The following is a 20,119-nucleotide window of genomic DNA, read 5'->3' as shown; positions in this document are numbered from 1 at the left end:
CAGTCACCAGGTGGAGAGGAGTCACAGGGAAGGTGACTCCCACCTGGAGCTCAGTGTATCTAAATAAAAAACTCTGGGGGAAAAAAAAAACCTCTCTGGATTTAGAAACTCCAGACCCTAGGAGGCCTCTGGGGCCACAAACTATGAATTAGAAGAAGAGATGAATTACCCATTTTTAAGGTTTTGGAGAGGAAAAAAAATTAAATGTAAAAGACAGGTGTTTTCCAGTGTTCCAATACACCAGGTAAAGCTTATTGATGGCTTCCAGCATGGGGCCTTCCAGGAAGTCATCCATGCATTTCATTCCCTTATTTATTCATTCACCCCCTCAACAGCTGTTTGGTGAATGCTCCCTGAGCCTGAGATTGCTAATAAGTGCTAAGTGAGGACTAAAGGTCAGTCTTAGTCCCTGCTGCCTCTCTGGGCCTGCTCTGGGGGTGTTGAAGGACTGCTAGTTTGAGGAGAGTTAAGGCCAGAGAAGGTAACATGGCCTTGATGAATAAATTGTCCCCAAAGCTCTGAGAACAAGTCCATGAAGCAAGTCAAATGAAGCTCTTGAAGTCTGAATGATGAAGTGGCCAACATCTTAGAAGAAGATGCTCCAGCTCCAGCCAGGGAGATTGTCCCAAACTCTGGATGGATTCCAGCAGCCCTGACAGAAGCAGATTTTACAGGGTGGTCACCAGTGGCCTCAGAGATTCACCTTTGCCACATCTCTGGGGCTTCTCATCCACGTCCCATCCTTAAAACCCAAGACCTGCCCAAGTCAGCCAGGCTTTGCCAGTCTGGAGGGCTTGGCAGGCCCGAGGCTGCCTTTGTGGTGGATTTAAATGGACAAGAGAGTCCTGCTGGGTACTGGTCCCACCTAGGTCTGGAGTGAGAAGCAGACAAGCCAGGGATTCAGTGCAGGAGGAAGACACCTCTGCCGCAGCCACCCCCCCGCCCCGCCACGGTGCTCAGCACATAGTAAGTGCTCAGTAAATATTAGTTAAATGAATGAATAAGTACTTTGGTGGAAGAAGCCCACAATACAGTGTGGGTCCAAAGGGAACTTAAGGAAGGCTTCCTGGAGGAAGTGACATTTGAATTGAGGTATGGAAAAGAGAGAGGAAAGAGTAGCCAGGCCAAGTAGGAAAGGATGAGAGTTCTTGGCAAAGGCCGAGGGGCCGAGGTGGTAGAGTTCAGCCCAGGCGCCCTTGGAATGCTGGGAAATGAGGCTGGAGTGGTAAACTGAGGCCAGATGTTCAAAAACCTAGGCATTGTGGCAGATAAGTTAGACAGAAAACGGTATTTGAATTTTAATGGGTGATAACTTTTATGCTCCCCTCCCTATTTTCTTGGCCTAGTGAGGTTTAATTGTCCTTAAAATGAAGAAATGGCCAGAGCGGGCATTTAACCAGTGGTGGCTGAAAGCCTTACAAGATGGCCATTTTTGCCCCCAAAAGCTTTGGAGCTAGACGATCCAGGGTTGGAATTCCCAGTTCTGTCCTTTACAGGGCAAGCCCCTCCTTCTCAGAATTCTGAAACAGGAAGCCAAGCACAATGTCCACCTCATAGGATCAAATGAGATAACCCATATAAGGTAGGGTTACTTTGCTTGCCCGAGAAACTGTCTGTCTCTCCGAGCCCTTCGGGGTCAGAGATCCAGCCTGAGTTACTGCCGGGTGCGGTGCCCAGCAGCGCTAGGCACACAATAGGTGCTCAGTAAATGAAACAATGCCGCGACGAATTCTGGCGTCGCACTGTGAAACTGTGTGTGGCCCTCTGGGTTCCGATTCCTCCCCCAGGCCGCAAGTGAGCGCCTTCGGGGCGGGGCTGGGGTGTTTGGGTTCTTCCCCTCTTCCCCCACCCTCGCCCCTGGCTCCGCGGCGTGAAAACAATAGGCGCTATTGGATGCCTGGAGACGGGTTGCTGGGGTCGGGTTGTGCGGAACACTAACTTTACACTCCGGGCTTAACGCTATAAACCGGGGGCGCCGGGGAGCTGGTGGTTCTCGCCCCTGAGCCCCCAAGACAGAACGCGACAGCCGGGGAGCAGCGCTGGGGGCCGGGCGCGGGCGGAGCCGGCTTTTCTGTCGGAGGACGTAGGCCCTCACGCAGCGCCTTTAAGGCTCCCGGCTGAGCCGGCCCCGGAGCTGAGAGCGGCGCGGGCGCGGGCGTTGCTGCTGGACCTGAGCAGGGGCCCGGGGCCGAGGACAGGCGTCTAGATAGTGCGGCTGGTCCCAGGCTGCTGAGGTCAGGTGAGGTGAGCGCTGGTGGGGCGGGGTGGGGCGGGCTGAGGCGCGGTGGGGGTGTGCACGTCTAGGAGGGAGTATCCGGGGGCTCCTCCAATGGCCCCGTGACCTACCCTCCGCTTACCGAGTGCGGGCTGCCTGGCCTCGCTCCAAGCGGCACGAGGTGATGAAGGGTCGGGAACCTGCACCTCCCTTTTTACTCCGTTCCCCCGCCCTGGCATCAGCCCCTGCGCGCTTCCTTCCGGTGCCTGGATAGGTTTGACATTCCCGAATCCCTGGTCCCCCTACTCCCCGGGCCCGGGGTGCCTGCTTTCCTAAGGCCGCGGACAAGGTGAGGATGGGTCGGGGACCTGCAACCTCTTTCTATTTGGCCTCCCCACTGCTTGCGCCATCATCAACCCGTGTGCGCTCCCCACCCAAGTGCCTGTGGGTGGTTTGGAGGCTCCTGCACCCCCGTTTCTCCCACTTTCTGGGGAAGGGCTGCTGCTCGGCTGCCTTCCCAGCCGCAGTCGCCTGCCCCCGTCCTGCCCCCAGACATCTGCACCCCTCAAGTCCTCTCCCAGCCAAAATCGACCTCCAGCAGCCTTTCAGCTCCCCTTTTCCCAGCCTGCCCCAATTCCCTTGCCCTTGCGCCCTCTCCTCCCCACAACTGGCGAGTCAGGATACTGGTCCAAACACCCTGACAGCCCGGAGCCGGCCGGCCGACAACCGCGGCATCCCCAGCCCACTCCTACAAGGGCTTCCTGGCAGTCTTGGAAATGCGGATTGTGTAACGCCAGCTGCAGGGCAGAGCACGTGCGGGTTTGCACCCCTGAACCCGCAGAGGAGTGGAAGAGGCCAAGTTGACAGAGTGGGGTAGGGAGGGAGGAAGAGGTTGCCAGAGGGTGAAAAGGCTGTGCATCCAAGGCCAATGTATGAGTCCTTTTTTGTGCCCCCGGGCCTGGCTGGTTAAGTAACAAAAGGTCCCTACTGAGACCAGAGGCCAGCATTTGTCTCACCTCTCGCCGGCTCAGAAATCCCTAATGGCTGACTCCACCTGGCTGGGAGTTAAAAATAGTTTATTAGTAATGATAGCTGACATACAATAAGCAAATACAGGGTGCCAGGCCCTTTCCTAAGCACCTTAAAAAAACTTACCTGCCTTATTCCTCCCAACAGCCCCATGAGGTAGGTGCCACCACTGTGCCCATTTCTTAGAGGAGGAAGGTGAGGGGTTCAGAGATGGTTCCCTCCCAGGGCACACAGTGAGTCTGACCTCAAAGCCCCCATTCTGAACCACTAGACTTATTTTATTGTTACTAATAAATTCTTATCAACAATATTTTTAAAATATAGGAAGTTAGAAATTAGAGAAATTAATAACCTGTGTTCCTACCATCAGTTTATTTTTCTAAAATTAGGTTTTCAGACCAGCAAGAGATCCTTGGTAGCCTCCTCTAGGATACTGATGCCCAGAGAGGAGAAGGGACTTGCTTGAGGCCACACAGCCTGACAATGCCAGGACCGGGTTGCAAAACAGGTCCTGGGATGGTTACTTGGGTACTTCCTGGGTTCTCTGATGCTGCCTCAACCTTTCGGCCTAGGCCCCTGGAGACCCTGCCCCCTCCCCCTCTGCATTGTGACCTCCCCTTTCCTTCTCTGCTTCCTTTGCTTTAGCCCAGGCTAGTGAACACACATTCTTCCTGCTGCTGCCTTTGCTTAGGCTGTCCCCACCTCTGGGAATGCCCTTCATGGAATCTCTAATGTCTAAATTGTCAAAAGTTCAGAAATAACAGAAGTAAAACCGCTGAATCACCAAAGTAGTAATTAGTAAAAATTTATTGTGCACACACCAAAAAGACAGAACCCGGAGCACTCAAACCAAAACGATGGAATGAGGGTCAGGGATATATTATTATAAAGCAGCTTACATAGGGAGAAAGCAGTGACGGTTTATTCTTTACAGTGATTGGTTATAGTATTAGAATTTTCTTAAATAACAGGGAATTGGTTAATAGTTACCTCATATCAACCTTGGGAAGCAGTTAAGGTTTTGCTTATGATTTTTAGGGACATAAGCAAGAAATGACCCAGGTCAAGTTAGTCTTGCAAAATAAATTAAGCTTTGTTTGTATGACTAAACTGGTCTCATCTGCTCAGGGAAGTTTTAAGGCTGGTCTCCATTTGTTTTTGATTTAACAAAATATTACCTACCCCTTAGGGTCTAGCTCATCTGTCCCCTCCAAGAACACTCCCCTGATTTCTCCCCTGCCCCCAACTAAAATTTGTTTCTTTCTCCCTTGGGATCCCATAGCTGGGATCCTACTACCTTCTACTCCAATGACGGCGTTTGGAAAGTTCTGCAGCACGCATCTGTCTTGTCCTCTTGGGTGCAGTTGTGCTGGCAGGATCACGAGTGTTCCCCAAGACTCCTCTTCCACCTGCCTGGTGAAGCCCCAGGACAGACAAAGAGGTCCATGGGGGATGGGGTGGTTTCTGAAGTAAGGATAAGCTCAGGATTTCTGAACCCTGCTACCCCAAACTCCCTTCATTGAGCTGCAGCTGATCAAAGAGAGAATGGCTCAGTGTGGTACCGAATGTTATAATTACATGTTTGTTTTTGTTTATAACCCAAAGGATTCCCACCAGAAAATCAGAGAGACTTGGGTCCAAATCCCATTTCTACCACTTGGTAGCTGTGTGGCCATGGGCCAGTTACCTAAACTCTGAGCCTCAGCTTCTGGTAATAGTACCTGCTTCAGAAGGCAGTGGTGAGATTTAGATAAAATAAAGCACAGGGCCCAGCATGTGGTAAGCACTCAGTAAGTACCAGCTATTATGAAGAGTGAGCACCACTTTGAATTACTGGAGAATTATTAACTCATTATTAAATGGCTCATACTGACTCTGCTTAGAGGTGGGTCAAGGGAGTTCGGGCCAAGGAGAGGTAAACATTTTTTTTTCTTTTAATTTATTATTATTATTTTTTAAAGATTCTGTACTTTAATTTATTTTTTATTTATTTATTTTTGGCTGCATTGGGTCTTCGTTGCTGCACACGAGCTTTCTCTAGTTGGGGCGAGCAGGGGCTACTCTGTTGCGGTGCGTGGGCTTCTCATTGCGGTGGCTTCTCTTGTTGCGGAGCACGGGCTCTAGGCGCGCGGGCTTCAGTAGTTGTGGCACGTGGGCTCAGTAGTTGTGGCTCGCAGGCTCTAGAGCGCAGGCTCAGTAGTTGTGGTGCAGGGGCTTAGTTGCTCCGCGGCATGTGGGCTCAGTAGTTGTGGCTCGCAGGCTCTAGAGCGCAGGCTCAGTAGTTGTGGTGCAGGGGCTTAGTTGCTCCGCGGCATGTGGGATCTTCCCAGACCAGGGCTCGAACCTGTGTCCCCTGCATTGGCAGGTGGATTCTTAACCACTGTGCCACCAGGGAAGCCCTCTTTTAGTTTTTATAGGAGTATAGTTGATTTACAATTTTTTTTTTTTTTTGAGATAAATATTTTTTGTACTCAGAAAGGCCAGTGAGAGTTTCTTCAACTCCAAACCATCCATTGCCTTTACAATGAGATAGAATTGCCTTTCTATTTTTTAGCTCTTTAAAAATTTATGAACTTCTAGTTCTGTGAGGATCTGCGCACCTGGAATGAATGTGTGAATGCGGTTTGTTCAATTGTAAGTGATTATGAAACAATGATAGGAGAAAAAAACTTGCTCTTAGAGATGACCTTGGTTTGCAGTGTGTGTTGGTTCAGGCCTATCTTGGGTGCAAGAGGTTCCATGCAAAAGTTATCTGGGTTTGGAGGGAAGGAAAGCAAGAGTGTTTTATCCTAGTACTCTAGTGAACTGCTAAGAGTGAAAATCAACTTTCCTGTGTCGTGTTCTTTTCCAGCTCCTGGTTATTCTGATGACTAGATCAATTATTACAATGATGAGTGTTCAAAAGAAGAGGGCCAGGAATGCCCCCCTCAAAGCTGTGTTTGGAATATGCTGGGAAGCTAGTTATGCAAGTTGAAAAAAATTTTTTTATTTTAAAATTTCTCCTAAATTGATTCTTTGTTGGAATACATTAGGATCCCATTTGATAATTTAAGGACTGTTGAGTTTAGATATTTTAAGACATAAGGTTTTGTAGGTTTCACAGTTCTATGGAATTTAGCAGACTTTAGGACTTTTCTTTATTTCTGTGACCCTGTAGGGATATAAACACTTATTGTACTATCCGTTAGTGACCTTTAGCCATATGTGGCTATTTAAATTAAAATTAATTCAAATTAAATAAAATTAAAAATTCTGTTCTTCAGTCACACTAGCCACATTTCAAGTGCTCATGTGCCATGTGGCCAGCAGCTACCGTATTAGGCAGAGCAAATAGAGAACATTTCTGTCTTCACAGAAAGTCCTATGGGATAGCACTGTTTATAAGGCCATGGGAAAGCCACTTGATTATGGGGTTAAGTTCCCTTCTTTCTGGCAAGTCATCTGCAGGCCAAGAAATGGAGTGTGCAGAGGATGTTTTACTGTCAAGAATGAGGATGTTAATAGATCCCCTTAGCCTCATTTTGGCTGAATGGCTCACTGGCTTTTAACACTGCCGGATTCAAAGGATGGGAGAGAGGGTGGAATCAGATGAAATGTCTCTGGGCAGTGCATCTCCTGGCTGCATGTTAGAACCTAGAGAAGGTTAAAAAATACCTATGCCTGGACTCTGCCCCAGGGCAGCTGAATCTGAATCTCCGAGGGTGGTCCCTGGAATCCCAGGAATCTGTATTTTTTTTAAAGCTCCCTGGGGGATTCTGTTGTGCAGACCAGGTTGAGAACCACTGCCTTCAAGAGAACAACTGCCTTCTAGACTGTTCCCTTAAAAAAAAAAAAAAAAATTCCTGAGCACTGGAAGAAAATGTTTCAAGGTAGATTTGGTGAGTGGCTAAAAATGCTCCTGATTAACTACAGTAATAAAGGTTGGAGTCAAGTGGGCTCACTTCCTGTAGAAGTGGTCTCCACTGAGGGCAGCTTTCCCCCTAGGGAGCATTTGGCAGCATCTGGAGACATTTTTGCTTGTCACAACTTGGGGGCCTCTCTCCAGTGGACAGATGCTGGGGATACTGCTAATTACCCTCACAATGCATAGGAAATGCATAGGAAAGCCCCTCACAACAAAGAATTAATCCGGCCCCAAAGACATAATTTTTGCAAACCAAAGTCCTCCCTGACCTTGGATGTAGTTGCCTCTTCAGAAGAGGTCAAGGGGGCTTCCCTGGTGGCGCAGTGGTTAAGAATCCGCCTGCCAATGCAGGGGACACGGGTTCGAGCCCTGGTCTGGGAAGATCCCACATGCCGTGGAGCAACTAAGCCCGTGCGCCACAGCTACGGAGCCTGTGTGCCACAACTGCTGAAGCCCGCGTGCCTAGAGCCCGGGCTCCACAACAAGAGAAGCCACCGCAATGAGAAGCCGCACACCGCAAGGAAGAGTAGCCCCCGCTCTCTGCAGCTAGAGAAGGCCAGCGCGCAGCAACGAAGGCCCAACGCAGCCATAAATGAATGAATGAACGAATGAATGAATGAAAGAAAGATAGAGATCAAGATATCCTCCTAAACGGAACCCTCAGAAACCCTCTTGATCATATTTCAGGTTTTTCAATCCCAGAAGCTGTGTAGGGTGTTGCTGCCCGTGGTTGGATGCCTTTGGGGCTGTACCAGGGAAGCTGCTGATTCAGGGAAGCTGTAGCTCCTGCTGAAGGTGTGGGCAGGTTCTTACTTACACTGCTGCAGGTTGAGATCCTCTTCTTGTGAAGTAATTACCCAAAGTGACAGCAGCCTTTCTCCTAGGTGGTTTAAGCTGTGGCTTTTGGCTGTTGGTATTGGGTGTTTGATCTGTGATATACCCAGAATAGGATTCAAGCTTGGACTTCCCTGGCGGTCCAGTGGTTAAGACTCTGCACTTCCACTGCAGGGGGCGCGGGTTCTATCCCTGGTCGGGGAAGTTCCACATGCTGCGTGGTACAGCACCCCCCCCCAACCCCGCCAAAAAAAAAAAAAAAGATTATATGGAATAGGATTCAAGCCTTATATGTGATAAAGTTTGGGAACTGAGCTATGGGTTACACTCTGGGAATATAAAGATAGCAGGCATCTGAACAGACCTGGGCACGGTGGCAGTGCAGGGTGATGGAGGTGTGGTGTTTCTGAACACAAGTTCGTGTGCCCGACACACAGAAAGGCCAAACAAACCAAAACGTCAGAGTTTGGAGCAGAGAAAGTTTATTGCAGGGCCAAGCAAGGAGAACAGGTGACTCATGCTCAAAAACCCCAAACTCCCAGATGGTTTTGGGGGAGACCGTTTTAAAGTCAAATCTGGGGTGCGGGCTGCAGGTTGTGAGTTTCTTCTGATTGGTTGGTGGTGAGGTAACAGGGTGGTGCTCCAGGAACCTTGCGCTCATCCTGAAGTTACCATCCTGCACCTGGGTGGGGGACTTAGTTTCTGCAGAAGAGGTCAAAGATACTGTGATGTATACTCCCTGAGGAGGAACCAGGACCCTGCCCCAAGGCTGCACTATTCTGACGGCTCCTCTGTTTCTGCATTCCCTCTCTTCCCTGATTAGCAACTGTTTGAATCTTCCCTTTGGAACTCAGGGAAGGTCAAGGAGGCTGAACGAAGCCTACAAACAAGAAATGGAGGACACAGAAGGGCTTTTGTGCCTAGGACGGCGCCATAGGGTCCTGCTCGGTTTCAGTGGCAGGGCTTTCTAGCTCCGCCTAGGAAGGCAGGCCAGCTCTTCCCGGCTGTGCTGTGAGCAGTCCCCATGCATCATCTCATTTTGTCTCCACACCGAGGCTCTAAGAGGTTCAGTGACTTGCCAAGGTCACACACGGATCAGTGACAGAGCAGAGAATTGAACCCAGGTTATGGAACTGCGCAGCTGAACCCTCAGAGGAGCATTTACAGATGGGGTAATGTTCTCCTAGCCAAGACTTGAAGGATGAGCCGGAGCTCACCAGGCAGGGGCGTGCTAGGGAGAGGGGAGCATTTGTGCCAAAGCTGTGTGGGTGTGAAGGAGCGTAAGGCATCGGGATTGCAGATCATTCAGGGAAAGGTGGGGCAGGGGCCTTCCATGTCATGCTGAGGGCCACTGTGAGCCACCAGTGGAGTAGGGGCAGAGGAGAGAAGAGCTGTGTGCCATTGGGCACCTGGCTTAACCTCTCTGGGTCTCACCTTCCCATCTGAACTGGAGCCTCTAAAGCTACACTGCTCTGATGAGGAATGTTCATTTTCTCGGTGGCAGTAATGAACAAAGTGAAGGAATGGCCTGCAGTGGCGCTGCTGGGGCCGTCCTGCTGATTCATGGCTTTCATGCTTTCACTTGGTATTTATACCAAGTGCCCACCAAGTGTTACCGAGTCCAAGCTAGCTCTGCTCGCCGCACAAGAGGCCAGTGAATCGGAGACGAGGTGTTGAGGCAAGGAAGACGACTTTATTCGGAAAGCTGGCTGATCGAGAAGATCGCAGACTAGTGTCTCTGATAAACCATCTTATCTGGATTTGGATGCCAGTTTCTTTTATAGAATCAGAGAGGGGGAGGTGGTGAGGAAGTAAAGTAATAAGGCAGAATAGAGAGGGAGAGGCGGAGAGGAAGTAAAGTAAAAGGGCCATCGGTCTTGCAGAACCATCTCCTGGAATGACCAGCCTCGGTGAGGGGCTGTGTTAGTTTCTTTTTTTCTTGCAGCCGTTGACAGGTGGGCAGGGTTCCCTGAGGCAGGCCATTATGTATGAGTATAATAACAAAAACCACGAAAAGCAAAGGTTAAAGTCAAAGAAGCAGATCCAATGTGGGGTCCCATTTAGCTCTTCCCTGTCACACAAGGGCAAGGCACGTGTATGCTAAAGTGCCATGGCAGATGCAGAGATGTAGTAAGACTTGTCTTCAAGGAGCTTGCAGCCTAGTGGAGGGTACAGCCAGTGTTTTCGTGAGTATTATGGTAAAAGATGCAGGTCATAAATACTTGTAGGTATGGAGAATGAAGCCGAGGTTGCTAATGGCTGGGGGACTGAAGGAGATAACTCTTAGTTCTGCCAGAAAGATTTGTTAGGGGATGGGGATAGATAGAGGGTATCGTCCAGGTTGACAGAAAATGGGGCAGTGGAGAAAAACACAAAGCCAGTTCAGGTACAGTCACCAGAGGGTCAGATTATCAGCCTATCTAGTAACAGATTCCCCATAGTTTCCAGGTTTTAGCGGGGAAGCAGACGTTATAACAGGAAAATATTCATTAATGGACTTGCCACTTACAAACTTGGGTCCCAGCCCATCGTGCCTCCCTCTCTTTTCAACACTGGTGTCCAGCCACGCTCCAGGAGCATCTACCTCTTGGTCATCGTCTCTCCCAGGTCGTTAAGGACATTTTACAAATACAAGACAAACCTTGGAGAGAGAGACATGGGATTTCATGAACTCACCGCAGAAGCCGCTTGACTGTGGAGGCAATAATAGATGGGATCTGGCAATGTGACACCTGTTAGTTGATGATGAGAGGGCGGGACTTGAAAATCAAAGGATTGAGAGGCCCGGGGCAAAGCAGTAAAGCATTTTTGCAAAAAACGTCCCCTGCGTAATAGCGCTGTGACAACCAAATGTTAACTGTAAGGACTTACCATACTCTAAGGCAATTTACATGCGGTTTATTCTTTGTTCTAAGAATTAGCACAGGATGGCAGTTATAACTTAAATTTTGTTCCATATTTGCTATTGATCTTAGGATAGACAGATTTTGATTTTTGTTTACTTATTTGGATAAAGTTCTAAACAAAACTGTGTTCTAACTTTGAAATTTTGAGCGTGGCATCACCTTTTTCTGATGCTGATTTCCCTGGGTTACAGAGATCTCTGGGGAAGAGATTCTGGCTAGAGAAGGTAGGGACCAGCTCATGAAGGGCTCTGAATGCTGAACCTCATGCTGGGAGCCAGAGGTCTTGTCCTGGTAGAACCTGCCAGCTGTTTATAACAGGGCTCCTTTTTGTCTCACACTGGCTTTGTCCCTGCAGTTAGAAAATACTGTAGACCAGCTTCCCTCCTTTAGAAATGACAAAGCCCTCTTTAATCTCCTTGCTTTTCTTTTGAGTTCAGAGCACAGATTCAAGCAATGGGAGAGTGTTTTGGGGCCCTGAGGTTCTATTTCAGGCCTTCTGCTATTGCATACCCATATAGAGGGCTATTTTAATTCCTTTCAGTCATGTGGAAAATAGTCACTTATGTGATGCTCTTTCTAGCACTTTACCTTTGAGAGCTGATCTCAGCCAATGACAGTGCATGTGTTCGCATTAATTCATAGAGCAGTGTTCAAATTAAAGCTTGTTCTGGGCTGCCTGAGAGCGTGAAGACTTTGTGGTCTTTGGAGGTAAAGAGTCAAGTGGCTTTTGTCTCCTCTTTTATCCAGTGGAAGACTGGCTTGTATTTCTGTAGGGTTTTCTTGCTTTAAGCATGATTTCAAGCAGGTGGTTATTTCAGACTAATCACCGCAGCCTACATCTTGATCCCAGAGGCTGATGCTTTGAAGGTGCTGGGCTAGTTGAGGATACGTTGTGCGTGTTTCATTGCCCTGCTTCTTGGCCAATACGATTTTTTTAGAAGATATGCCACTGGGTACATAAGCCACCTGCCTTCCAGCTGAGCCCCTGATTGATCTGCCTGCCTCTCTCTCCTCGGGCTGTGTCTCTTTTCCTCAGGATTGGGTAGCACGGTTTTCTGGTTCTCTGATTCTCTGTCTACAGGACCAGCCTGCTAGGCTGAGCTTCCTTGCCCACAGTGCTGCCCCAGGTGGCAGAAGCAGGGGATGGGGCTGTGGGCTTGGCTGGCTCTCGAGCAAAAACCCCCATGGGGAATCAGCTGCTAGTGATTTGGTACAAAGCAGGACGGAGTGAATCTTCTTATCAGTACCTTTCCCAGAACCATGAAGGAGATACACTTTCTGTGGCTATTGAGCGTGTGAAATGTGGCTAGCGCAGCTGAGGAGCTGAATTTTACGTTTTATTTAGTTTTGATCATTTTAAATTTAAACAGTCACCATGTGGCTAGTGGCTACTGTATTGGACAATGTAGGATAGACCACTGTACTTGAGTTTATATTGTATTTTTAAAAATATTTTACTTTATTTACTTATTTTTATTTTTGGCTGCATCGGGTCTTAGTTGTGGCACGCGAGCTCTCTTCTTTGTGGCTTGCAGGCTCTTCACTGTGGTGCGTGGGCTTCTCTCTAGTTGTGTCGTGCGGGTTTTCTCTTCTCTAGTTGTGGCGCGTGGGCTCTGTAGTTTGTGGCACGCGGGCTCTGTAGTTTGTGGCACGCGGCTCAGTAGTTGTGGTGCATGGGCTTAGTTGCCCTGCGGCACTTGGGATCTTAGTTACCCGACCGGGATTCGAACCCGCGTCCCCTGCATTGCAGGACGGATTCTTTACCACTGGACCACCAAGGGAGTCCCTATATTGTATTTTTTGATTAAATAGGGAAAACCTTGAACATGCACATGGTAGCAATTCAAAAAGTACAAAAGGATATCAGTGAAAAGTCTCCCTCATCTCTGCCCCTAGCCTCTCAGTTTCCTTCCCAGCCCCAGTCATGATTACCATCTGTATCCATCCTGAAACATTTTACACACATATAAGCATAACATGCATATTTCTCTCTCTCTCAATGCAAGAGATGTTATTCTACCCATTCTCTTCTGTTCCTTGCATTTTTAGTTAACAGTGTACCTTGGAGGTCATTACCCGTAGAGACAAATATGCCTCATTATTTTAATGGCTTATAGTTAATTTTATTTGTATTTAATGGCTATACATTATACTTCTTTATAAAGTTGTACCATCATTTACTTAACATATCCCCTACGAGTGGGCATGTGAGTTCCAATTTTTTTTGCCATGATAAGTAATACTATAACAAATAACCCTTCACAAACATGTTCTCAAACATGTTCAGGTCTGAACACAAATAAGTTCCTAGAAATTAGATTATTAGATCAAAGGTATGTGTACTGTACATTGCTGGAGATTTTGCCAAAATGCCATCTTTAGGGGTTGTTGATGGGAGTATAAATCTGTACCTTGTGTGAGGGCATCTATTTTCCCACGGCCCCAGCAGCACAGTCTGTTATTACACTTTTTGTTCTTTGCCAATACAATAAACAAAGATCACCATCGCCGTGTAGGTTTAATTTGCATTTCTCTTGTAAATGAGAGTGAGCATCTTTTTATATGTCGAAGAGTCATTTGTATTTCCTTTCTGTTACATGATCTACTCAGATCATTCGCCCGTTTTTTCTACTGGATTTTGTTGTTGTTTTTATTGATTTGTAGGAACCCTTTATTAGTCTGTCGTCTCTGATATGTATTGACACATTGTAACCTTGTCCATGATATCCTTTTTTTTAATATTTATTTTATTTACTATTCATTTTATTTATTAATTTGGTTGTGACGGGTCTTAGTTGTGGCAGGCAGGCTCCTTAGTTGCGGCTCGCCGGCTCCTTTAGTTGTGGCACGTGTGCTCCTTAGTGGAGGCCAGCAGCCTCCTTAGTTGCAGCTCACGGGCTCCTCAGTTGTGGCACGCAAACTCTTAGTTTCGGCATGCATGTGGGATCTAGTTCCCTGATCAGGGATCGAACCTGGGCCCCTGGCATTGGGAGCATGGAGTCTTAACCACTGCACCACCAGGGAAGTCCTATGATATCCCTTTCCATGTGGACATTTAAAAACATTTTTATGCAGTCAGCTTATTAATCTTTATGTTATGGCCCCTAGGTTTTAAATCTTAACTTAGAAAGGCTTTCCCTGTGAAGATGTTTTCAAACAGAGTTCTCATGTTTTCTTCTAGCACTTTCATGGTGTTATTTTTTTTTAATTTTTTAATTTTATTTATTTTTTTATACAGCAGGTTCTTAGTCATCCATTTTATACACATCAGTGTACACATGTCAATCCCAATCGCCCAATTCATCACACCACCCCCCCCACCCCCCCGCCGCTTTCTCCCCTTGGTGTCCATACATTTGTTCTCTACATCTGTGTCTCAACTTCTGCCCTGCAAACCGGTTCATTTGTACCATTTTTCTAGGCTCCACATACATGCATTAATATACGATATTTGTTTTTCTCTTTTGACTTACTTCACTCTGTATGACAGTCTCTAGATCCATCCATGTCTCAGCAAATGACCCAATTTCATTCCTTTTTATGGCTGAGTAATATTCCATTGTATGTATGTACCACATCTTCTTTATCCATTCGTCTGTCGATGGGCATTTAGGTTGCTTCCATGACCTGGCTATTGTAAATAGTGCTGCAATGAACATTGGGGTGCATGTGTCTTTTTGAATTACGGTTTTCTCTGGGTATATGCCCAGTAGTGGGATTGCTGGGTCATATGGTAATTCTATTTTTAGTTTTTTAAGGAACCTCCATACTGTTCTCTATAGTGGCTGTATCAATTTACATTCCCACCAACAGTGCAAGAGGATTCCCTTTTCTCCACACCCTCTCCAGCATTTGTTGTTTGTAGATTTTCTGATGATGCCCATTCTAACTGGTGTGAGGTGATACCTCATTGTAGTTTTGATTTGCATTTCTCTAATAATGAGTGATGTTGAGCAGCTTTTCATGTGCTTCTTGGCCATCTGTATATCTTCTTTGGAGAAATGTCTATTTAGGACTTCTGCCCATTTTTGGATTGGGTTGTTTGTTTTTTTAATATTGAGCTGCATGAGCTGTTTATATATTTTGGAGATTAATCCTTTGTCCGTTGATTCGTTTGCAGATATTTTCTCCCATTCTGAGGATTGTCTTTTCGTCTTGTTTATGGTTTCCTTTGCTGTGCAAAAGCTTTGAAGTTTCATTAGGTCCCATTTGTTTATATTTGTTTTTATTTCCATTACTCTAGGAGGTGGATCAAAAAACATCTTGCTGTGATTTATGTCAAAGAGTGTTCTTCCTATGGTTTCCTCTAAGAGTTTTATAGTGTCCAGTCTTACATTTAGGTCTCTAATCCATTTTGAGTTTATTTTTGTGTATGGTGTTAGGGAGTGTTCTAATTTCATTCTTTTACATGTAGCTGTCCAGTTTTCCCAGCACCACTTATTGAAGAGACTGTCTTTTCTCCATTGTATATCCTTGCCTCCTTTGTCATAGATTAGTTGACCATAGGTGCATGGGTTTATCTCTGGGCTTTCTCTCTTGTTCCATTGATCTATGTTTCTGTTTTTGTGCCAGTACCATATTGTCTTGATTACTGTAGCTTTGTAGTATAGTCTGAAGTCAGGGAGTCTGATTCCTCCAGCTCCGTTTTTTTCTCTCAAGACTGCTTTGGCTATTCAGGGTCTTTTGTGTCTCTATACAAATTTTAAGATTTTTTGTTCTAGTTCCATAAAAAATGCCATTGGTAATTTGATAGGGATTGTACTGAATCTGTAGATTGCTTTGAGTAGTATAGTCATTTTTACAGTATTGATTTTTCCAATCCAAGAACATGGTATATCTCTCCATCTCTTGGTATCATCTTTAATTTCTTTCATCAGTGTCTTATAGTTTTCTGAATACAGGTCTTTTGTCTCCCTAGGTAGGTTTATTCCTAGGTATTTTATTTTTTTTGTTGCAATGGTAAATGGGAGTGTTTCCTTAATTTCTCTTTCAGATATCTCATCATTAGTGTATAGGAATGCAAGAGATTTCTGTGCATTAATTTTGTATCCTGCAACTTTACCAAATTCATTGATTAGATCTAATAGTTTTCTGGTGGCACCTTTAGGATTCTCTATGTATAGTATCACGTCATTTGCAAACAGTGACAGTTTTACTTCTTCTTTTCCAATTTGTGTTTCTTTTATTTCTTTTTCTTCTCTGATTGCCGTGGCTAGGACTTCCAAAACTATGTTGAATAATAGTGGTGAGAGTAGACATCCTTGTCTTGTTCCTGATCTTAGAGGAAATGCTTTCAGTTTTTCACCACTGAGAATGATGTTTGCTGTGGGTTTGTCGTATATGGCCTTTATTATGTTGACATAGGTTCCCTCTATGCCCACTTTCTGGAGAGTTTTTATCATAAATGGTTGTTGAATTTTGTCAAAAGCTTTTTCTGCATCTATTGAGATGATCATATGGATTTTATTCTTCAATTTGTTAATATGGTGTATCACATTGATTGATTTGCGTATATTGAAGAATCCTTGCATCCCTGGGATAAATCCCACTTGATCGTGGTGTATGATCCTTTTAATGTGTTGTTGGATTCTGTTTGCTAGTATTTTGTTGAGGATTTTTGCATCTATATTCATCAGTGATATTGGTCTGTAATTTTCTTTTTTTGTAGTATCTTTGTCTGGTTTTGGTATCAGGGTGATGGTGGCCTCATAGAATGAGTTTGGGAGTGTTCCTTCCTCTGCAACTTTTTGGAAGAGTTTGAGAAGGATGGGTGTTAGCTCTTCTCTAAATGTTTGATAGAATTCACCTGTGAAGCCATCTGGTCCTGGACTTTTGTTTGTTGGAAGATTTTTAATCACAGTTTCAATTTCATTACTTGTGATTGGTCTGTTCATATTTTCTATTTCTTCCTGGTTCAGTCTTGGAGGGTTATACCTTTCTAAGAATTTGTCCATTTTTTCCAGGTTGTCCATTTTGTTGGCATGGAGTTGCTTGTAGTAGTGTCTTAGGATGCTTTGTATTTCTGCGGTGTCTGTTGTAACTTCTCCTTTTTCATTTCTAATTTTATTGATTTGAGTCCTCTCCCTCTTTTTCTTGATGAGTCTGGCTAATGGTTTATCAATTTTGTTTATCTTCTCAAAGAACCAGCTTTTAGTTTTATTGATCTTTGCTATTGTTTTCTTTGTTTTTATTTCATTTATTTCTTCTCTGATCTTTATGATTTCTTTCCTTCTGCTAACTTTGGGTTTTGTTTGTTCTTCTTTCTCTAGTTCCTTTAGGTGTAAGGTTAGATTGTTTATTTGAGATTTTTCTTGTTTCTTGAGGTAGGCTTGTATAGCTATAAACTTCCCTCTTAGAACTGCTTTTGCTCTATCCCATAGGTTTTGGATGGTCGTGTTTTCATTGTCATTTGTCTCTAGGTATTTTTTGATTTCCTCTTTGATTTCTTCAGTGATCTCTTGGTTATTTAGTAATGTATTGTTTAGCCTCCATGTGTTTGGGTTTTTTACGTTTTTTTCCCTGTAATTGATTTCTAATCTCATAGCATTGTGGTCAGAAAAGATGCTTGATATGATTTCAATTTTCTTAAATTTACTGAGGCTTGATTTGTGACCCAAGATGTGCTCTATCCTGGAGAATGTTCCGTCGCACTTGAGAAGAAAGTGTAATCTGCTGTTTTTAGGTGGAATGTCCTATAAATATCAATTAAATCTATCTGGTCTATTGTGTCATTTAAAGCTTCTGTTTCCTTATTTATTTTCATTTTGGATGATCTGTCCGTTGGTGTAAATGAGGTGTTAAAGTCCCGCACTATTACTGTGTTACTGTCGATTTCCTCTTTTATAGCTGTTAGCAGTTGCCTTATATATTGAGGTGCTCCTATGTTGGGTGCATATATATTTATAATTGTTACATCTTCTTCTTGGATTGATCCCTTGATCGTTATGTAGTGTCCTTCCTTGTCTCTTGTAACATTCTTTATTTTAAAGTCTATTTTATCTGATATGAGTATTGCTATTCCAGCTTTCTTTTGATTTCCATTTGCATGGAATATCTTTTTTCATCCCTTCACTTTCAGTCTGTATGTGTCCCTAGGTCTGAAGTGGGTCTCTTGTAGACAGCATATATATGGGTCTTGTTTTTGTGTCCATTCAGCAAGCCTGTGTCTTTTGGTTGGAGCATTTAATCCATTCACATTTAAGGTAATTATCAATATGTTTGTTCCTATGACCATTTTCTTAATTGTTTTGGGTTTGTTTTTGTAGGTCCTTTTCTTCTCTGTGTTTCCCACTTAGAGAAGTTCCTTTAGCATTTGTTGTAGAGCTGGTTTGGCGGTTCTGAATTCTCTTAGCTTTTGCTTGTCTGTAAAGCTTTTGATTTCTCCATCGAATCTGAATGAGATCCTTGCCGGGTAGAGTAATCTTGGTTGTAGGTTCTTCCCTTTCATCACTTTAAATATATCATGCCACTCCCTTCTGGCTTGCAGAGTTTCTGCTGAGAAATCAGCGGTTAACCTTATGGGAGTTCCCTTGTATGTTATTTGTCGTTTTTCCCTTGCTGCTTTCAGTAATTTTTCTTTGTCTTTAATATTTGCCAATTTGCTTACTGTGTGTCTCGGTGTGTTTCTCCTTAGGTTTATCCTGTATGGGACTCGCTGCGCTTCCTGGACTTGGGTGGCTGTTTCCTTTCCCATGTTAGGGAAGTTTTCACCTATAATCTCTTCAAATATTTTCTGCGGTCCTTTCTCTCTCTCTTCTCCTTCTGGGACCCCTATAATGTGAATGTTGTTACATTTAATGTTGTCCCTGAGGTCTTTTAGGCTGTCTTCATTTCTTTTCATTCTTTTTTCTTTATTGTGTTCCGCAGCAGTGAATTCCACCATTCTGTGTTCCAGGTCACTTATCCGTTCTTCTGCCTCAGTTATGCTTCTAATAATTCCTTCTAGTGTAGTTTTCATTTCAGTTATTGTATTGTTCATCTCTGTTTGTTTGTTCTTTAATTCTTCTAGGTCTTTGTTAAACATTTCTTGCATCTTCTCCATCTTTGCCTCCATTCTTTTTCCGAGGTCCTGGATCATCTTCACTATCATTATTCTGAATTCTTTTTCTGGAAGGTTCCCTATCTCCACTTCATTTAGTTGTTTTTCTGGGGTTTTATCTTGTTCCTTCATCTGGTAAATAGCCCTCTGCCTTTTCATCTTGTCTATCTTTCTGTGAACGTGGTTTTTGTTCCACAGGCTGCAGGATTGTAGTTCTTCTTGCTTCTGCTGTCTGCTCTCTGGTGGATGAGGCTATCTTGGTGTTATTTTTTTATGTTTAATTCCTTGACCCCTCTGAAATAATTCAGGGGTTTTGTGGATTTACCTTCAATCACCCATCTACCCGTCTCCTCATTTTTCTGCTGCAGCGCCTTTGCCAGCATTTCTGCTCTGTCCAGCCCTGTTTTTGAGCTTTGTGGTCCCCTCTCTCTAGCCACTCTAGTAGAAATATTGTATTCATTTGCCCATTGGTTGCCACCTTCCTCTCATTCCTTTCTGAGTATAACTTTAGGTAACCCTAACCCCAGATGGAGAAGGGGAGTTTTAATCTTTATTTGAAGGTCTTAGTTAAGTTTGAAGCCTTCAGAACCTCCTCTCACCCAAGCATGCCTGTTTCCCTTATTGCCTTTCTGGCTCCTGCAGCCCAGGAATCACCAGCTCAGTCCCATGCTTTATCCTCATCACAGATTCCTTCTCTGACCTTCACACCCTCCTGGCCAAGCTCTTTATCTCACTTGCCCTGCCTACCCTTTGTGCAGGTTGTTTAATTAGGGGAGGTGACCTGAACCGGAGGGAACTTTAAAGCCACAGGATATTTGCACTTCTCCTGTGCCAAGGAGGAGATGTTCCCCCTTGCTGGTTGGTTGTTAGCACTTCATTCATATTCTCTAATATGATTTAATGCTTTGTCATTTTCTTTCCTTTGATTCCAGAGTCTCATTTTCAGCTTCTGCCAGAGCCAGTAGCAGTTGGGAAAGAAGGCTGTGCTCTTCAAAGAGTGAGTATGGATTTTTAACACCATATGTTACAGGGGGGGGAAAACAGGCAGCCCTTTAATGAGAGTGGGGCTACTCTGTAAGCTCCCTGGCACCCTTCTGCAGGCCAGCCTATTTGGGGGCAGAGGTGTTCTCTGTTTCAGGAGGTCTGGTGGGGAGGGGATTGGGCACCTGAAGATTTTTAAAGCTCAAGATATA

General features: G+C 45.0%; 1 protein-coding gene across 6 annotated transcripts in view; it reads left to right on the top strand.

Moving 5' to 3' along the window:
- The first annotated feature begins 1,855 nt into the window (after window positions 1-1,855).
- The window catches only part of ABHD6 (abhydrolase domain containing 6, acylglycerol lipase), a 52,685-nt gene continuing 34,421 nt past the window's right edge, over window positions 1,856-20,119 (top strand). The window contains exons 1-2 of one of the 6 annotated variants that reach the window (XM_082344813.1): window positions 1,856-2,239; window positions 19,859-19,923. The gene's annotated coding sequence lies outside the window, so the exon portion shown is untranslated. Of the gene's footprint in view, window positions 2,245-2,510; window positions 2,565-19,858; window positions 19,924-20,119 lie in introns of those variants that run through there. The other 5 variants (XM_082344812.1, XM_082344810.1, XM_082344808.1 and 2 more) reach the window with 5 other exon arrangements.

This window comes from Balaenoptera borealis (genome assembly GCF_965194805.1).
Source record: "Balaenoptera borealis genome assembly, chromosome: 12".
Lineage (NCBI taxonomy): Eukaryota > Metazoa > Chordata > Mammalia > Artiodactyla > Balaenopteridae > Balaenoptera > Balaenoptera borealis.
This window is presented reverse-complemented; position numbering and strand designations above follow the sequence as displayed.